The following is a 15432-nucleotide window of genomic DNA, read 5'->3' on the forward strand; positions in this document are numbered from 1 at the left end:
AGTTTAAGTATAGTGATAAGTGGCAGTTTAGTATAGTGGGTAGGCTTGCTTCTGTGTAATGGTGGAGCCAAAGAAGAAGCCAGGGATTTAAGAGATGTGCTTCATACACAGCTGTCTTCCTTGCATAGGATGACCACTTTAGATACCTGACATGCCTGGGCCAAGGTCATACTTGTGGGTGTTCATTTTCAGGACTTTCACATCCAGAGAGGCACAATGAACTGCAAGTGCTTCTACTTAAGGAAGTTCTAGCTGCTAAACCTTGTTTTGAATGATTGTTCAATCCAAAGTCCTCAGGCCAGTTTCTGCTTCTGTGGCTTCCTCTAGCAAGACTAAGCTTCTTAAAGGTTTCAGGTTATTCTGATTTTCACTGGTTCTGGCTCAGGATCCTTCTGTTAAAGCTGTCAAGGCTTCAGAGGCACTATTGGTGGGAAAAGACCATCTGCCTGCTAAGGATCTTAGAGCCATGTCATCGGCTCCAGCTGTAGTGATTCCAAGGAAGAATGTGAGAGAGAAGACAGCCACTGTTAGCAGTGTCAGACCTGATACATCAGACTTATAGAATCCATCCTACTCTGTGGCCTTTGCGGTTCCAATTCTGAAATCCAAGTTGGTTCTGGGTTTAGCTTTGAAGACCAGAGATGTGGAGCTGAGTATTTCTCCAGATCTGGTACTCTCCAGATTTATGGGATTGGCTCTGTCCTCCACTCCTGTTCAGGGACCATCCTCTGATCCAAAGAGGTCTTTTACTGTGATGGCTGATATGCACCATTCCATGTCTGAATATTTCTCTGATCTGACTGAGGGGCAGTTGATACGGAAGAGACAGGCTTCACCTGCTCTGCGATCTGTATCCATTTCTCATGAAGAGAAGAGCAGAGGAGATTTAGTTTTTTCTCTGAATCTATCTATGCCACCTTGTCCTGAGACTCCTACAGAGTCATCAAGGAAGATCTTTTTCTCACCTTTTATTTCTCTTTGCGTTCGAGGTCTGATGCTGTAGCTGGTGCAGTCCGCAGTGGATCCAAGATTGGATCCTTATTTAGAAGAATTAAGAGATCTGATTCATCCCAATTCATGTTTACTCAGCCAGGGTTCCCCGACTCCTTTGTTGCCCCTCCTAAAGGTATGTTTCCTTTTGTAAAGACTGGCAGTTCTGGACTCCACAGCCCTATTGTGTTCCACCAAAGGAATTTTTTAATCAGTCTTCTTATGGATTGGGAGACAAAGTTTCATCTGATAAGGATCCAATAGCTCAGAAATCTCTGGATCCGATTGCACTGGGACTGTCTTCAGCTCAGAAAGTTGTGCCTGATACACTATCTGAAGAGGAAGATGAGGAGAGAGCTCCTCTTTTTGAACCAGAACAAATGGATACTGACTTTGACCCCAATTTATCACCAGATGAACATGTGAGTGTGGCTTCTGCTTCTTCCCCTTCTGAACACATTTTACAGTTCTGTGACCTGATGGATCAGATGGCATCCACATTAAGCCTGCTTTTGATGTCCATGGAGGAAACCTCCCATATGGTATTCAACATTCTTTGGGCTACCTCAAGAAATAGGCTGTCATATCAATTCTGGTTGGTCCTTCACAGCCTGCTAAGACTGTTTGAACAACTCCTGCTTTTTGCCATACACTTTGTCCACTTTTCTGGAAAGAGGATCAGCTACCCTATGATGGGGTTTTCTTAGTTCCATACATATCCTGTGTCTAATTTGCTGGTGATGGCTGCTGCCAATTAAGAGGCTTAGGTCCAGCCAAGCCCACTCCACTCCTGCTGACACAGAGGGAAAGAAGATTGATGCACTTGGGGGAGATTTTTTTTTCCTGTCTGTTCTCTAAGTATTAGGATGGCTAGTTATCAGGCGGTGATGACCTATTATCAGTTCTGTCCATGAGAAAAGATGGCTGTGTTTGTCCAAGATGATAAAAGAAGGCACATGAATGCTATTTTCACAGCAGGACAATGTGACAAAGTATGGTCTAATGGCTTTGTTTGATGCTTTGGACTTTTCCACCAAAGCACTGGCATCCACAGTTACCTTGAGGAGCATGCTTGGCTGCATTCTTCTTCCCTTGCTGTGAACACAAGAATTAAAGTGGAAGATCTCCCCTTTGAAGGCGATGGTCTTTTCTGCAACAAAACAACTGAACTGTTGGAAAAACTGAAGGAAACTAGATCCACTGCACAGTCACTGGGTCTTTAGCCCTATGTTAGGAGTCCTTCTATGCCTTCTTTCTGCTCTCAGACAGTTTTACCTTCATTCTCCTCAAGTCACAGCTGTCAGCAGTACTGTCAGCAAGCTACATCTTCATCCCAGAGTCGGCATAAAAAAGAGGTCTGAAAATCCAGACATAGGATGAAACAACCTGCTCCCTCCTCTTTGTCTTAATTGAATGCCAGGCATTGGTTTTGATGTTAGGATTGAGAGTTATGGACCAATCAGCAAGCATCTATCCTTTCCTTTATTTGGAGACAGGCTATCCCGATTCATCAACAAATGGAGACTTATTACATAGGACAAGTGGGTCCTAGAAATTATAGAGAAGGGCTGTGTCATTCAGTTCAGAAAAATTACCCCCTTTCAATTTCCCTTCTCCTACCCTTTTCAGGGAACCTTCTCACAAGGCTATTCTACTTTTAGAAGTACAAAAGTTGCTCCTGATGCGAACTATCAAGAAGATACCCAAACATCTGTAGGGTCAGGGGTTTTAATGCAAGGTACTTCCCAGTAGAGAAGAAAGGAGGGTGTTTCCATCCAATTTTAGATTTAAGAAAATTGAACAGATACATTTAGAATATTTGATTTCTTATGTTAACTCGGCCTCCATTATACCCTCACTTAAAATTATGAATTGGTTCTCAACTCTCAATTTAAAGGATGCATATTTTCAGATTTCTGTCCAACAGTCATCAAAAATATCTTCATTTCATAGTAGCACAATGGTATTTCCAATAAGTCCTTCCCTTTGAGCTGTCCACTGTGCAAAGAATCTTTACTAAGTGCCTTACTCTGGTAGCAGCACATCTTAGGAAATATAGTATTTTTGTTTACTCATATTTGGATGATTGGTTGCTGAAGGCTGCTGCATGCAAGAGTCTGTTTCTTTACATCAGGGTTATAACCTCCCTCCTTTTGGATCTGGGTCTGCTTCTGAATGTCAAAACATTGAATCCCTGTCCAACCCAGAGAATTCTTTTAATAGGTTCTGTGTTGGACTTGGTAGTAGGGAAAGCTTTTCTCCCAGAGGACAGTTTTCTGAAAATAGTGGTCTGTTTTGGAAACATGAACTTGTCAAACCCAGAAAGTGATCTGCCTGGGTCTCATTGGTTGCATGGCATGGCTACTACCACTTATGTAATTCTGTTTGCTGACCCCAGAATGAGGTTGATGCAGCACTGGATATCTCAAGCCTAGAAACACAATCTAGACAGACTTCAGATTTTGTCACCATGCCTCAAGATGTTCTAAATTTGTTGAGGAGGTGGATGGACAGATCAAATGTTCTCGGAGATGATCTGTTCAATCCCCCTTCACCAGTAGTCACCATAACATCAGATCTTTAAACAATAGATGGGGAGCACATTTAGGTGGTCTTACAATTCATGTATACTGGACTTTTCAGAAAACCAGCTTGCTTATAAATGTGTTGGAGTGAACAACCCTTCATTTGGCTCTCAAATATTTCCTTCCTGATATAGAGGGGAAGGTTGTTCAGGTATAGTGATGGACAATGCAACTGTGATGTGCTACATCTAACAAACGAGGTGCTTACACTTTCCAATTATGTGCCAAAGCAGTCAAATTATGGGACTGGTCTATCTGGTGGCCCTGTATTTAGCAAGGTAGGGCAATGTGCTGGTAGATAGTCTGAGCAGGGACAGTTCTCAGATGCACAAGTGGTCCCTAAAGGTCCAAAATAGTGCAAGACATTTTCTCCAGCTGGGGTTGCCCCTACATAGACCAGTTTGCTACAAGGTTCAGCCAAAATTGTTCTCTCTTCTGTTTAAAGGCAGAAAGGGACAGTCATTCCACCTCGCATGTTGTCTTTCTGCATTAGGGAATGGGGCCTTCTGTATACTTTCCCCTGCCCCTTTCCATTAATTCAGAAAGCAGCACAGAAGATTTGTCGGGTCAGAGCAGCATGAATTATGCTGATTGGTCCAGCTTGACCAAACCAACATTGATTTGCTTCAGCTGTCAGACAGGGTTTGCATACATCTCCCTCTGTCTCCAGATCTCTTGTTCCAGCAACAAGGCCAATTCCGTTATCTAGATTCTCAGCCTCTTAATTTGGCTATTGGACTTTGATTAATCTTGAACAGCCCTGTTCATTAGTGCAGAATGTATTGCTCAGTTCTAGAAAAGTGTCTGCTAGACGGTGTTACTTTTTTAAATGGTCTAGATCTGTTGCTTGGATGCAGGAAAATATGATTCTCTAGTCCATCTTTATTCCCTGTATTTTGGAGTATTTAATGGACTTAAAATCTGAAGAGTTGTCCAGTTGTTCTTTAAAAGTTCACCTGGCAGCTGTCTCAACTTAAGCTACCATCAACAAAAATATGGTTGCTTTTTGTGCATAGTATAAGTTAAAAGTTTATGAAGGGGTTATCTAACATGAAATCCCCTTTTGAACACTTAGCAGAGTATTCATTCTTTTATTTATAAAACAATATTCATTATTCATCATCCAGAAGGGTGAGCAAATTGCATGTCCTAATGGTTTACAATTTTTCATAAAGTTAAGGCGGTTCTTAGACCTGATCCCACATTTTTACCCAAAATAATTTTTTGATTAACATGAAATCAAATTTACCAGTATTTTTCCCAAATCCATGTCCTAATAAAGGGAAATGTGTTACCTGCTTCAGATTCTAGAAGGGTTCTTGCATATTATTTAAATAGAACTAAGAGTTTTAGGAAATCATCTACATTGGTTTTGTTTCTTCTGTCAAGAATCATGAGAGTCACTCTGATCAGACTATTTCCAGATGGTTTAAACAATGCATCATTGAATGTTACAAGTTAGCAGAAATTCCTGAGCCTATTGTTGTAGGGCCTCAGTCTACTAGAGCATTTCTTGTTTGTGTTAAACATGTTGCTATTGGAGAAATTTGCAAGCTTGCTACTTGGAAGTCAATACATACATACGTGCTCTCAATGTAGCTTTGAAGGGTGATGCCAAATTTTGCAGAGCATTGCCTCGGTCATTATTTAATTAGTTCTTCAAGTGATTGCTCATGTGTATTCCACAGTAGGTGTGCGTGCTCGCCGCGTGCACCGGTGTTGGAAGTTTTTCCCCTAGCAGTACTCGTATGGGAGCGCCCCTAGGAACTCCTGGAGTGGTGCCTCCATGGTGCGGCATAAGGTGCACTGCATGCTCCCCCCACCCTCAGTTCCTTCTTGCCGCCAGTGAAGGTGCTTCGGTAGTGCTTTTCTCCAGCTTTGCTGTAGCTTGTCCCCAGAACTCTTGTTAGTTCAGTGTATGTGACCTGTAGTTAGTACCCGATTAGTTCTAGTTTAATTTAGCTAGTGTGCCCGGGCTGGGGCATGCCCTGCGCCCCGAGTTTTAAGTGGTGTGACACTTGTAGGTACCCGATGCCAGTGATGCCCGATGCCAGTCTGCACGCAGACAGTTTACACTGTTTGGGTGAAACTCATCTCAGCAATCGCTGTAAGATTTGCAAGTCGTTTAAGCCTTGGACCAAGAGAGAGAGACATTAGGCTCCAGACTATCTTCATTAAGTTGGCATTGACCCCAACTCTGACACGCCACTCCGAGTCACCACCGGACACCATGCTGTCGGTGCCCAGCGACCCCCTGACACCATCTACTAGTCGGTACCACTCCCCGTCCGTGGGGCACACCAAGAAGGCTAAGAAGAGGCCTTCTCTTCCGCGGCACCGGAGTAAATCTGGGGCAAAGACTAGACCCGTATTGGGCAGTCCTTGATCCCTACCAGCCTCTAGGCCTCTGACTCAAGTTGAGTGGAGTAGCCCGTCCCAGTCGGAGCAGGCTTCCCCAGATGTCCGGAGGCCCTGCAGGCGGTCCGGGACATCATGTCCATGCCAGTACCGGGGCGCTGCCAATGTTGGCCCCACGCTCCAGAGGCAAGCTGTTGCTGGGATCTCTGCAGTCGCCCTCGGTCGAGGGAACGTTCCGAACGCCATTTGCCGCTCAGTGACTGTTCCATGCGTAGTCCACATAGGTCGCCATTGACGCCCACCTGGTTGTCAGGCTGGGTTCCATCCAACCGAGACTTCAGGCACTGCTCCGCATTGAGGAGCGAACGCCAATGGGACCGAGGCAGAGCCGATGAAGGTCCTCCTCATCTCGGAGGGGCTATCATAGCCAGTTGCAACACAAACGTTAATGCCATTCCCGTTCATCGTCTCGCTCCAGGACCCTGCCACGGCACTGTTCCCACAGCCCCAGGAGTAGATCGCCGGTGAGTCACCATCGTGGATCCATCCCTCAGAGCTGATTGCCAAGCAGCTGTTACGAACGCTACCGGTCCTCCACGTCGAGGTCGCGGTCTCAGGGTCAGCACCGCTCCTCTCGGTCCAGGGACAGTGTCAGGTTGTAGGTCAGCCCGGCTTACCTTCGTAGCCATCCATTGATGGGTCAGACCAGCCAGGCCAAATAGCCCACTCCCCCGGTGCCACAGCAGGTGCAGTGGCGCTGGGCCCCGTGGCCGGCGCAACGGTACCAATGAGCACTGTGGCCCCCGACGCAACCCCGGTGGGGGTTTGCTTGGTATCCGGAGCCTCAGAAGGGCTATTGGCCTCCCTCTCCTGGCCTCCAAGGAAGGAGTCAGTGGGACATACATCCTTGACACCGTGCCCGGAGACTGACCAGGTGGTGGATCCTCCAGTGCTGGTGGACATGCAAAGTACGGTGCTGGCCTCCTTGCCCTCCCACGATGAGGCGATCACGGCCCCTCCGTCCCGCAGGAGGACTCTAAGGCCCACCAAGAACTATTAAAAAGAGTGGCATCAAGCCTCAACCTCCAGGAAGAGGAGGTGGAGGAGCCCTCGGATTCCCTGTTTAACGTACTGTCCCCCTCAGTACCGGGCAGGGTGGCCTTGCCTCTCCACGAAGGGGTGCCAAAAATTTCAAATGCCCTGTGGCAAACCCCAGCCTCATTGGTCCTCATCTCTAAGAGAGTGGAACACAAGTATTTTGTGCCCACCAAGGGACATGAATACCTATACACCCACTCTGCCCCTAACTCCCTGGTGGTCGAGTCAGTCAACCACAGGGAGCAGCAGGGCCAACCAGCCCCTACTCCGAAAAACAAAGATTCAAGGTGGCTGGACTCACTTGGAGGGAAAATTTATTCATTCTCGAGCTTCTAGTTACAGGTGGCAGACCATCAGGCTCTCCTGGGCCGGTATGAGTTCAACCTGTGGGGCTCTTTGCCCAAGTTCGAGGACTCCCTCCAGGAGCATGACAGGAAGAAGTTCAAAGAGCTGGTGGAGGAGGGTACAGCGACTGCCAGGGCAACCATGCAGGCAGTGTCCAATGCGATGGAGATGTCCGCACGGTCCACGGCCTCCACGGTGTCCATGAGAAGGGTGTTGTGGCTCCTGCTCTCTGGGCTGTCTAGTGAGACGCAGACCTTGCAGGACCTCCCATTTGATGGCAAAGCTCTGTTTGTGGACCAAACGGATATAAAACTGCATGGCCTGAAAGACTCCCTCACAACACTTCAGACTCTGGGCCTCTGTGTTCTGGCTCCAACTAAACCTAAGTTTAAGCCGCAGCAGGCTCCTGCCCAGACCGCCCACTCTAAATACAAGCCCACTTATAAAAAGGCATGGGACTATAAGACACACCCACAGAGGCAGTCTTGGCCTGCTCCCCAGCCTGGGTCCTCCAAGGGGGCGGGCAGGCAGGGAAACGGCAGTTTTGATGGGATGCCCGGTGGTGCCCTGCCAGTTCTCATCAGGGATCCACCCCCAATAAAGCTTCCGTTTTCCAACCGGTTGGTGCTTTCCTCCAGGAGTGGTCATGGCTGACCTCGGACTGATGAGTCCTCAACACCATCTCCCAGGGTTATACAGTTTACCTCCACCCTGCCCAACCACCCCCCACATAGTTTATTGGGGCGGTCCTGATGCCACGTCGGCCAGAGCCTCCCTCCCTCAGGACAGGTTTGAGACCCTGAAAGGGCTCATCAACACAGTCACGAGGTTTCCAGTGACAACAGCCAGAGCGTGCCTCCAGCTCTTGGGTCACATGTGCATGTATGTGGTCCACCATGCCAGACTCAGGATGAGGCCCCTCCAGCTCTGGTTGGCCTCGGCATTCTCCCAGGCCAAAGTTAGGATGGACAAAGTCCTCACTGTGGCGAACTGGTGATTGCCTCCCTACAATGGTGTTCCTCCCCGGGGAACATGCTCCAGGGGGTCCCGTTCACAGGCACGCCACTGTCGATGGAACTGATGTCTGATAAATCGGACCCAGGGTGGGGAGCCCATGTGGGGCATGTTCAGACCCAAGGTCTGTCGTCTGCGCAGGACCTGGCCCTCCACATAAATGTCAAGGAACTCAGGGCGGTGAGGCTGGCGTGCATGGCCTTCTGGTTGCACGTGGAAGGCCGGGTGGTCAGGGTTCCCACGGACAACACGGCCTCGATGTTTTACATCAATAGGCAAGGCGGGGCCCGATCCTCTGCCAGGAAGCCCTCAGGCTGTGGGACTTCTGTATAGCCATGACATTTGCCAACAGGCCTACCACCTACCGGGCTCCTGGAACTTGCGGGCGGATCGCTTGATTTAGGGACTTCCCCTCTCAACATGAGTGGTCTCTTCACCCAGAGGTGGTGTATAGACTTCCATGGGTGGGGAACTCCCCAGGTCGACCTGTTTGCGACGCGGCAGAACAGTCGCTGTCCCCAGTTCTGCTCTGGGTGGGGGCTGTGATGGGGTGCTATCTCTGATGCCTTCCTCCTGTCCTGGTCATGCCGGTTTCTCTATGCCTTCTCCCCATTCCCACTGATAGGCAAGGTCCTGGAAAAGATAAAGATGGACAAGGCCCGGGTCCTACTGATTGCCCCAGCATGGCCCAGGCAGCATTGGTATGGGACCCTCATGGGCCTGGAAGTTGCCCCGCCATTGCCATCCCGCCCGGACCTGCTTTCCCAGGACCAGCACCGCTGCCTCCACTCCAACCTAGCAGCACTCCACCTCACGACGTGGGAGAAGAGGACGTGCTCAGAGGGGGTTCAGTACGTCCTTTTGGAAAGCAAGCAACCCTCCATGCGACGAGCCTACTTGGCAAAGTGGTCTCGGTTCTCCCGATAGGTGGATGAGTGGGGCGTCTTCCCCTGTGGCTGCCCTGATCCAGCTCATTTTGGACTACTTCCTTCACCTTAGGGCCCAGGGCCAGGCGCCCTTGTCCGTCAAGGTACACTTGGCGGCTATATCAGCCTTCCACCCACCGGTGCAGGGCCATTCTCCCATGCTATGACTGGCCGATTCCTTAAAGAATTGGATCGTCTCTTCCAATACATCAGGCCCCCAGTCCTACAATGAACCTGGTGCCACTGGCCCTCCTCATGGGCCCCCTGTTTGAGCTGCTAGCTACGTGCTCCTGGTCGAACCTCTTGTGGAAGGTAGCCTTCCTGATGGCAATCATGTCAGCTAGACGGGTCTTAGAACTCAGGGCCCTGTCCTCCGAGCCCCCTGTACGTGGTGTTCCATAAGGATAAGGTCCAGCTCTGCCCACATCCTTCATTCCTCCCGAAAGTGGTCTCCGCCTACCACATGGGTCAGAACATTTTCCTGTCGGTCCTCTGCCTCAAGCCCTATGTGTCCAGTGAGGAGTGCCGCCTCCACATGCTGGATGTGTGACGGGCTCTGGCTTTCTACCTGGAGCAGACAAAACTATTCAGAAAGTCCTTGCAGCTGTTCATTGCCTTGTCTGAATGCATGAAGGGTCAGCTGATCTCCGGTCAGCTGATCTCCACTGGATCACATTATGTAGCCATACCTGTTATGACCTGGTGGGAATCCCCGGCCATCAATTGTGAGGGCACACTCGACTAGAGCGCAGGCCTCGTTGGCCGCCTTTTTGGCCCATGCCCCCACCCAGAACATTTGTAGGGCTGATACGTGGTCTTCAGTTCACGCTTTCACCTCACATTATGTGATAGTCTCCCAAACCATCTCAAGAATTTGTGAACTCTTACCACCTTCAACAGATATAGCTTGGAATCACCTACTGTGGAATACACATGAGCAATCACTAGAAGAAGAAAAGAGTTACCTTTTCCATAACTGGTGTTCTTCGAGATGTGTTGCTCATGTCTATTCCACATCCTGCCCTCCTTCCCCTCTGTCGGAGTTGTGTGGCAAGAAGGAACTGAGGGTGGGGGGAGCGCGCAGCGCCCCTTATACCACGCCATGGAGATGCCAGGGGTCACTAGGGGCACTCCCCGACAGGTGCTGCTAGGGGGAAAACTTCCAACACCAGTGCACATGGCAAGCATGCACGCCTACTGTGGAATAGACATGAGCAACACATCTCAAAGAACACCAGTTACAGAAAAGGTAACTGTCTTTTCTCTGGTCCTGCATCCTGAGCTTTCAGCACTATTTGTCAAACTACACATAAGTAGAAATATGCAGAGCTGCTTGGAGAAATGAAGGTAATTTGTAACTTGAGTTCTTCAAGATTACTATGCATATTCATACTTCTTCTCAGAGTCCTATTGTGGTTCCGCTGGCTTAGTGGTGGAAGGAACTGAGGCAGTAGTGGGTGCAGTGCCCCATTATATAGCTTCACCCTCGGATCATTTGGAAATGGTGAGAAGAGGGTTAGGAGGGATGCACATTCGTTGTAACAGGCACTGCTTGGAGAATGTTCTACCATTAAACACCACCAAGCAACTCAATACCCATATGTAAGGGGTGTCTCATCCCCTGTGGTCCAGTCCCAGCAACTGGCAGTCAGAGATTTAGGATCACTCAATAGTTGCCCTGTTCTGTTCATTCCCTCTGAAGCATCTGGCAGTGGCCACTGTCAGAAGGCAAGATACTGGGCTTAAATGGACCATTGGTCTGTTGCAGTATGGGCATTCTTACATTATGTTCTTAAGTAGCCTTCATCTCTTGCTTGAATAAATAGATCAGATGGTTTTATTTAAAGATAAACTGAAATGTTTTCAAACACTTGTATTTTAAAAACTTTAAAAATCCAAAATTGATGATAAAATGTATGACCTAAAAATGACAAATTCATTTTAAAAATAAGATAGAAAATGAAAGGGTTTTTTACTAGTCAGTCATAGATTGAAGAATGTATGTGGTGTCATTAACTGTTATAGGAAAAAAATAGACTTTTTAAGCAGATCAAGGATCTGTATTTCATATCTAAGTCTAGAAATGCCTGCAACTTTAAATGGCAATATAGAACTCCAAGGGCTTGAACTCAGGTCTTGACAAGTAAGTGAAGAGAGAGAGCTTGCAACACCGCTGATTTAAAATGCATTTATTTGTAACGTTTCAATGTGCCCGTGTATCCTGCTAGAGATTAAAGATCTCAAACAAGGGGCCAGGTAGTGCTGGAAGTCAGCTGTATATTCACCCAGCACTTTTCTGCTGTTCCTATCAGATTCTGTAGCATATTTATTTTGGGTTGTTTTTTTTAAGTTCTGAACCCTTATGACTGTGAAGAAAATATACTGAATGTAAACTAGTGCAGTAGTGTCTTACTGAGTCTGCAGACAAGCAAATAAAATGTCACTTGTCTCAATATTAGCTATTATATTGTGGGTGAGATAATATCTTTTACTGGACCATCTTGTGTTGGTGAGAGAGACAAGCTTTCGAGCCACACAGAGCAGAAAAATTCAGGTACTGTGAATAGAGCTTGAGTTAGAGTACCATTACATTTTTCAGACTCAATTTTAAAAGGAAATACAGGACAAAGCATTTCAATTCACCTTTAATTATTTTTGTTTCAAAATTCCTCTTCTGGTTTATTTATTACAAAGCTGCTATTCAATTAGGAATAATGTTCTTTATTACCAACTTAAAAAAAAAAATCCAAACCCAACCTAGTTTTTAGTTTGCAGTGTAGCATTGGTTTCTCCCTGGTTATGACATGTTACCAAAACAAATACTGTATGTCTTTTAAATACGTCAGTGCCGGCAGAGGTATGCAGAATGGGGGTAGGTGTGGAGAGTATAATTTTGTAATTGGTATAATTGAATTGTATACAAAGAAAGCTAGCTGTTTGTTCTGATTTGAGCTGATGTGGTTTTCATACTGAGCATACTAGAATTTTGAAACCATGGAAGAAACTGTAATGTACATTGGTTTAAGTCATTTTGCTAAATGTAATCTGTCTAACAGATTACATATTTTCCAAGTTTTGTCCATTTAAGATTTACAGTGGTCTTTCAATTGCATGAAATTAGTCCTGTTTTTCTGTCCCTTCTAATTACGTTGTATATTTTAATTACATCTTGTATTTTGTGTCTGAAGATAGAATTTGAAGATATAAAAGATTTTATTTCCGTAGTAGGGATGATTGATTTTTCTAATTCATTTCACTTTTTAGGACCAGATTCTGCCCTCAGATATGCATAGGCTACTGCTATTGAAACTGATGGAAATTTAACATGCATATCTGAGGACAGGCTTTTGTACTTTGTTTGAGTGGAGAACATATTATCAGTGCTTTTTTTTACTTTCTCCAGAGTTCACATTTAAAACAAGATACAGTCATAAATACTAGACACATTCTAAATAATAAGAGGAAGTTATTCTTAGGTGCACACGCGCACATACTTTAAGAACACACACAGTAGAAGAAATAAAGCTGTGCTTCTTTAACAAAGCAAATTATTTTTCCACATTATGAGTTTTTCATCTTATTGTTATACACATCTGAACAGCTTTGTCCTTGTTAAAAGAAGTGAAAAATCTCTTAGGGAATGTCTATGTGGGGAAATTTACTCACAGAACCATCCTGGTATAATTCTCCATGTGGACATGCTTATTCCAGAATAAGAGTGGCTTTGGGGGAGAGGGCTTATTTTATGTTGCTTTCAAAATGACATAAACTAGACCAAAAAAACCCACTCTTATCCTGGAATAACCGTGTCTACACGGGCAGTTATAGTGGTATAATTATATTCGTATAGTTCTGCTGGTAAATTTCCCCATGTAGGCAAGCTGTTGTTCAGCAATTGCCTCTACTTTGGACTGTATAACTGGATTACTTAAATCTGTGTCCACTAGAATCCAGTAAAAATACAATGTTGTATTTTGTGTGTCAGATCACTATAGTGGCACAACAGAATTATGTGTAGCATTTCTACTCAAAATACTCCTTAGGACAAACAGAAGGCTATTTTCAAGATAGGCTAAAATCTTCAGGTGTGTTTTAAAATAAATATTTTTTTTTCAGCAGGGAAACTTGACAATTGCTTTTAAAATTAAAAATTGAAAAAATCTCTCAGCAGAAGAGGATTTTAAAGATTATCATGCCATATATTATGAAAATTTAGCAAAAACATCAATGAAATCCTCTTTTCTTTTTTTTTCTTTTTTAAAGCTATTCAGATTCAAAAGCCACTGTGTTCCTGGTAGCCAGAAGTTTTGGCTTTTGTTTGCAACTACATTACCTACATGTAACTTTTTAACAGCAGAAATACTAGACTGGTGAGCATTGCGCATGTTTAGAAATTCCCTGCAGAACTGATATTGAAAACATTTTGCACTTGGCAGTAGGTAAGCTCTGAGAAGTTTTGGTTCATTAATCAGTATATACCTCTCACAGACCAGATTAATAGCAGCACATCTGAGGAACAGCAAATTAAAACCAGTTATTGCTGTCAGAATAAACTTGGTAACAGTTATGTAATTTTTGGCAGAAGCTACATGTTCCAAAAGGTCCAAAATATTCTGACTATAAATATTGATATTCCACTGATTATTTAAAATAAACACTTCGGAGCAAAAAACTAGTGCTTAGGGTCCAAAAACATATAGTTTTATATTGCTCCAGAATTATTGACTCAGCTGTTGAAAGATTTTAGGAACTGTTCTAAAATGTGTATAGCAAAGACCTTAAGTAACTAAATGTGTCCGTAGTAAAGACTACTTTCAAAAACACAAAATGTAGATTTTTTCCAGTGACATTCCGCTTTCTTGGTTACACCCCATAGCATATTGTAATGGGAGCCAGAGGAGGGCTAGAAAAAGTAGTCATTTACCTTTTAAAGAATTTGAACAGGTTTTCAAGAATGTCTAAGACTTTTGTTTTATGCCGTAGTTATTTTTCCCAAAAAACTTTTTTTGCCACACTTAAATTTCACTTTAGGTTTTTTTTCTGTGGTCTCTTAATCTGCAGGTGATTCCTGAGGATTAGTAAATACAAATAGTTACTTTATATCTTTTCCATTGTTCTAGATAGTTTAATATATTTTTGTATTTATCCGTCTTGAAAAATGCATAGGGAGAGATGAAAAGTGTAAACTTTGTTTAAACTGTTGATATTTTTTAATTCTGCTTTTTTCTTCAGTCCTAATAACTAGATTTCAAGTTTAACCATTTTGATTTTTCAAATATAAAAACCTTAAGTGTTTCTCCATTTAGCATGAATGCAGTTGTAAACTAGGATTCACACTATTATTTATGAAACACTTCAGGGGCTTTGCACTTTAACCAGTCATTCGGTAATTAACTTTCATTCTCTTAAATTTTAGTCCTGTAGTTTTGTGGATGCATTGGGAACACACCAGTAGCCAAATGTACATACAGCTATCCTTTATTACACATAGTTAAAGCTTTTAAAGGAAAGGAAAAGATGATTATTTGGATTTAAACAGCTTGATTGTCAAGTTACAGGTTTGAATGTTATTTTGAACTGATATATGACTAATATCATTCTTGTTTGTTTGTACAACTGGAATAATTGTTTAATAGAGAAAATGCAAATAGTAGTCTTAGATAGAAAATCCCTTAATAAAACATATTAGTTGGATTGAGGCGTATTAGTAGCTGTTTGAATTGTTGACTAAGCTGGCCTGTTTTCTTCTAAAGTGGTTTTACTTGGATATCCATTTTCTAGCTCTAGTAGTGCTAGCTACCAGTACACTCTGTGAAGGGTGAAATCCTGGCTCTATTGAAGTCAGTGGGAACTTTGCCATTAACTTCGGGGCCAGGGTGTTACCCATTATGTTCAAGATACACTAACTGCATATACTAAATAATTTTCTTTATGCTATCTGCTGGTTTTCTATAACTATATATGTGCACTAAGTCATTAAGCTAACCTAAAATAAAATTTACAGATGCAGTAGAATAAAAATTTGACTAGAAAGTATTTCAAAACAACTCAAACAAATGAATTGGTTCATGCTGTCATGATTTTCCCCTATGTTAAACTGTTCCAGTGTCATAGAG

At 44.4% G+C, this 15432-nt stretch overlaps 2 protein-coding genes across 7 annotated transcripts in view; one reads left to right on the forward strand and one right to left on the reverse strand.

Annotated features, from left to right (window-relative positions):
• RALGPS2 (Ral GEF with PH domain and SH3 binding motif 2) overlaps positions 1-15432 on the forward strand; it is a 310247-nt gene that overhangs the window by 198588 nt on the left and 96227 nt on the right. The window lies entirely within an intron of this gene.
• ANGPTL1 (angiopoietin like 1) overlaps positions 1-15432 on the reverse strand; it is a 39041-nt gene that overhangs the window by 23065 nt on the left and 544 nt on the right. The gene's annotated exons all lie outside the window — the stretch shown is intronic.

Source organism: Mauremys reevesii, linkage group 8 (assembly GCF_016161935.1).
Source record: "Mauremys reevesii isolate NIE-2019 linkage group 8, ASM1616193v1, whole genome shotgun sequence".
Taxonomy (NCBI): Eukaryota; Metazoa; Chordata; order Testudines; family Geoemydidae; genus Mauremys; species Mauremys reevesii.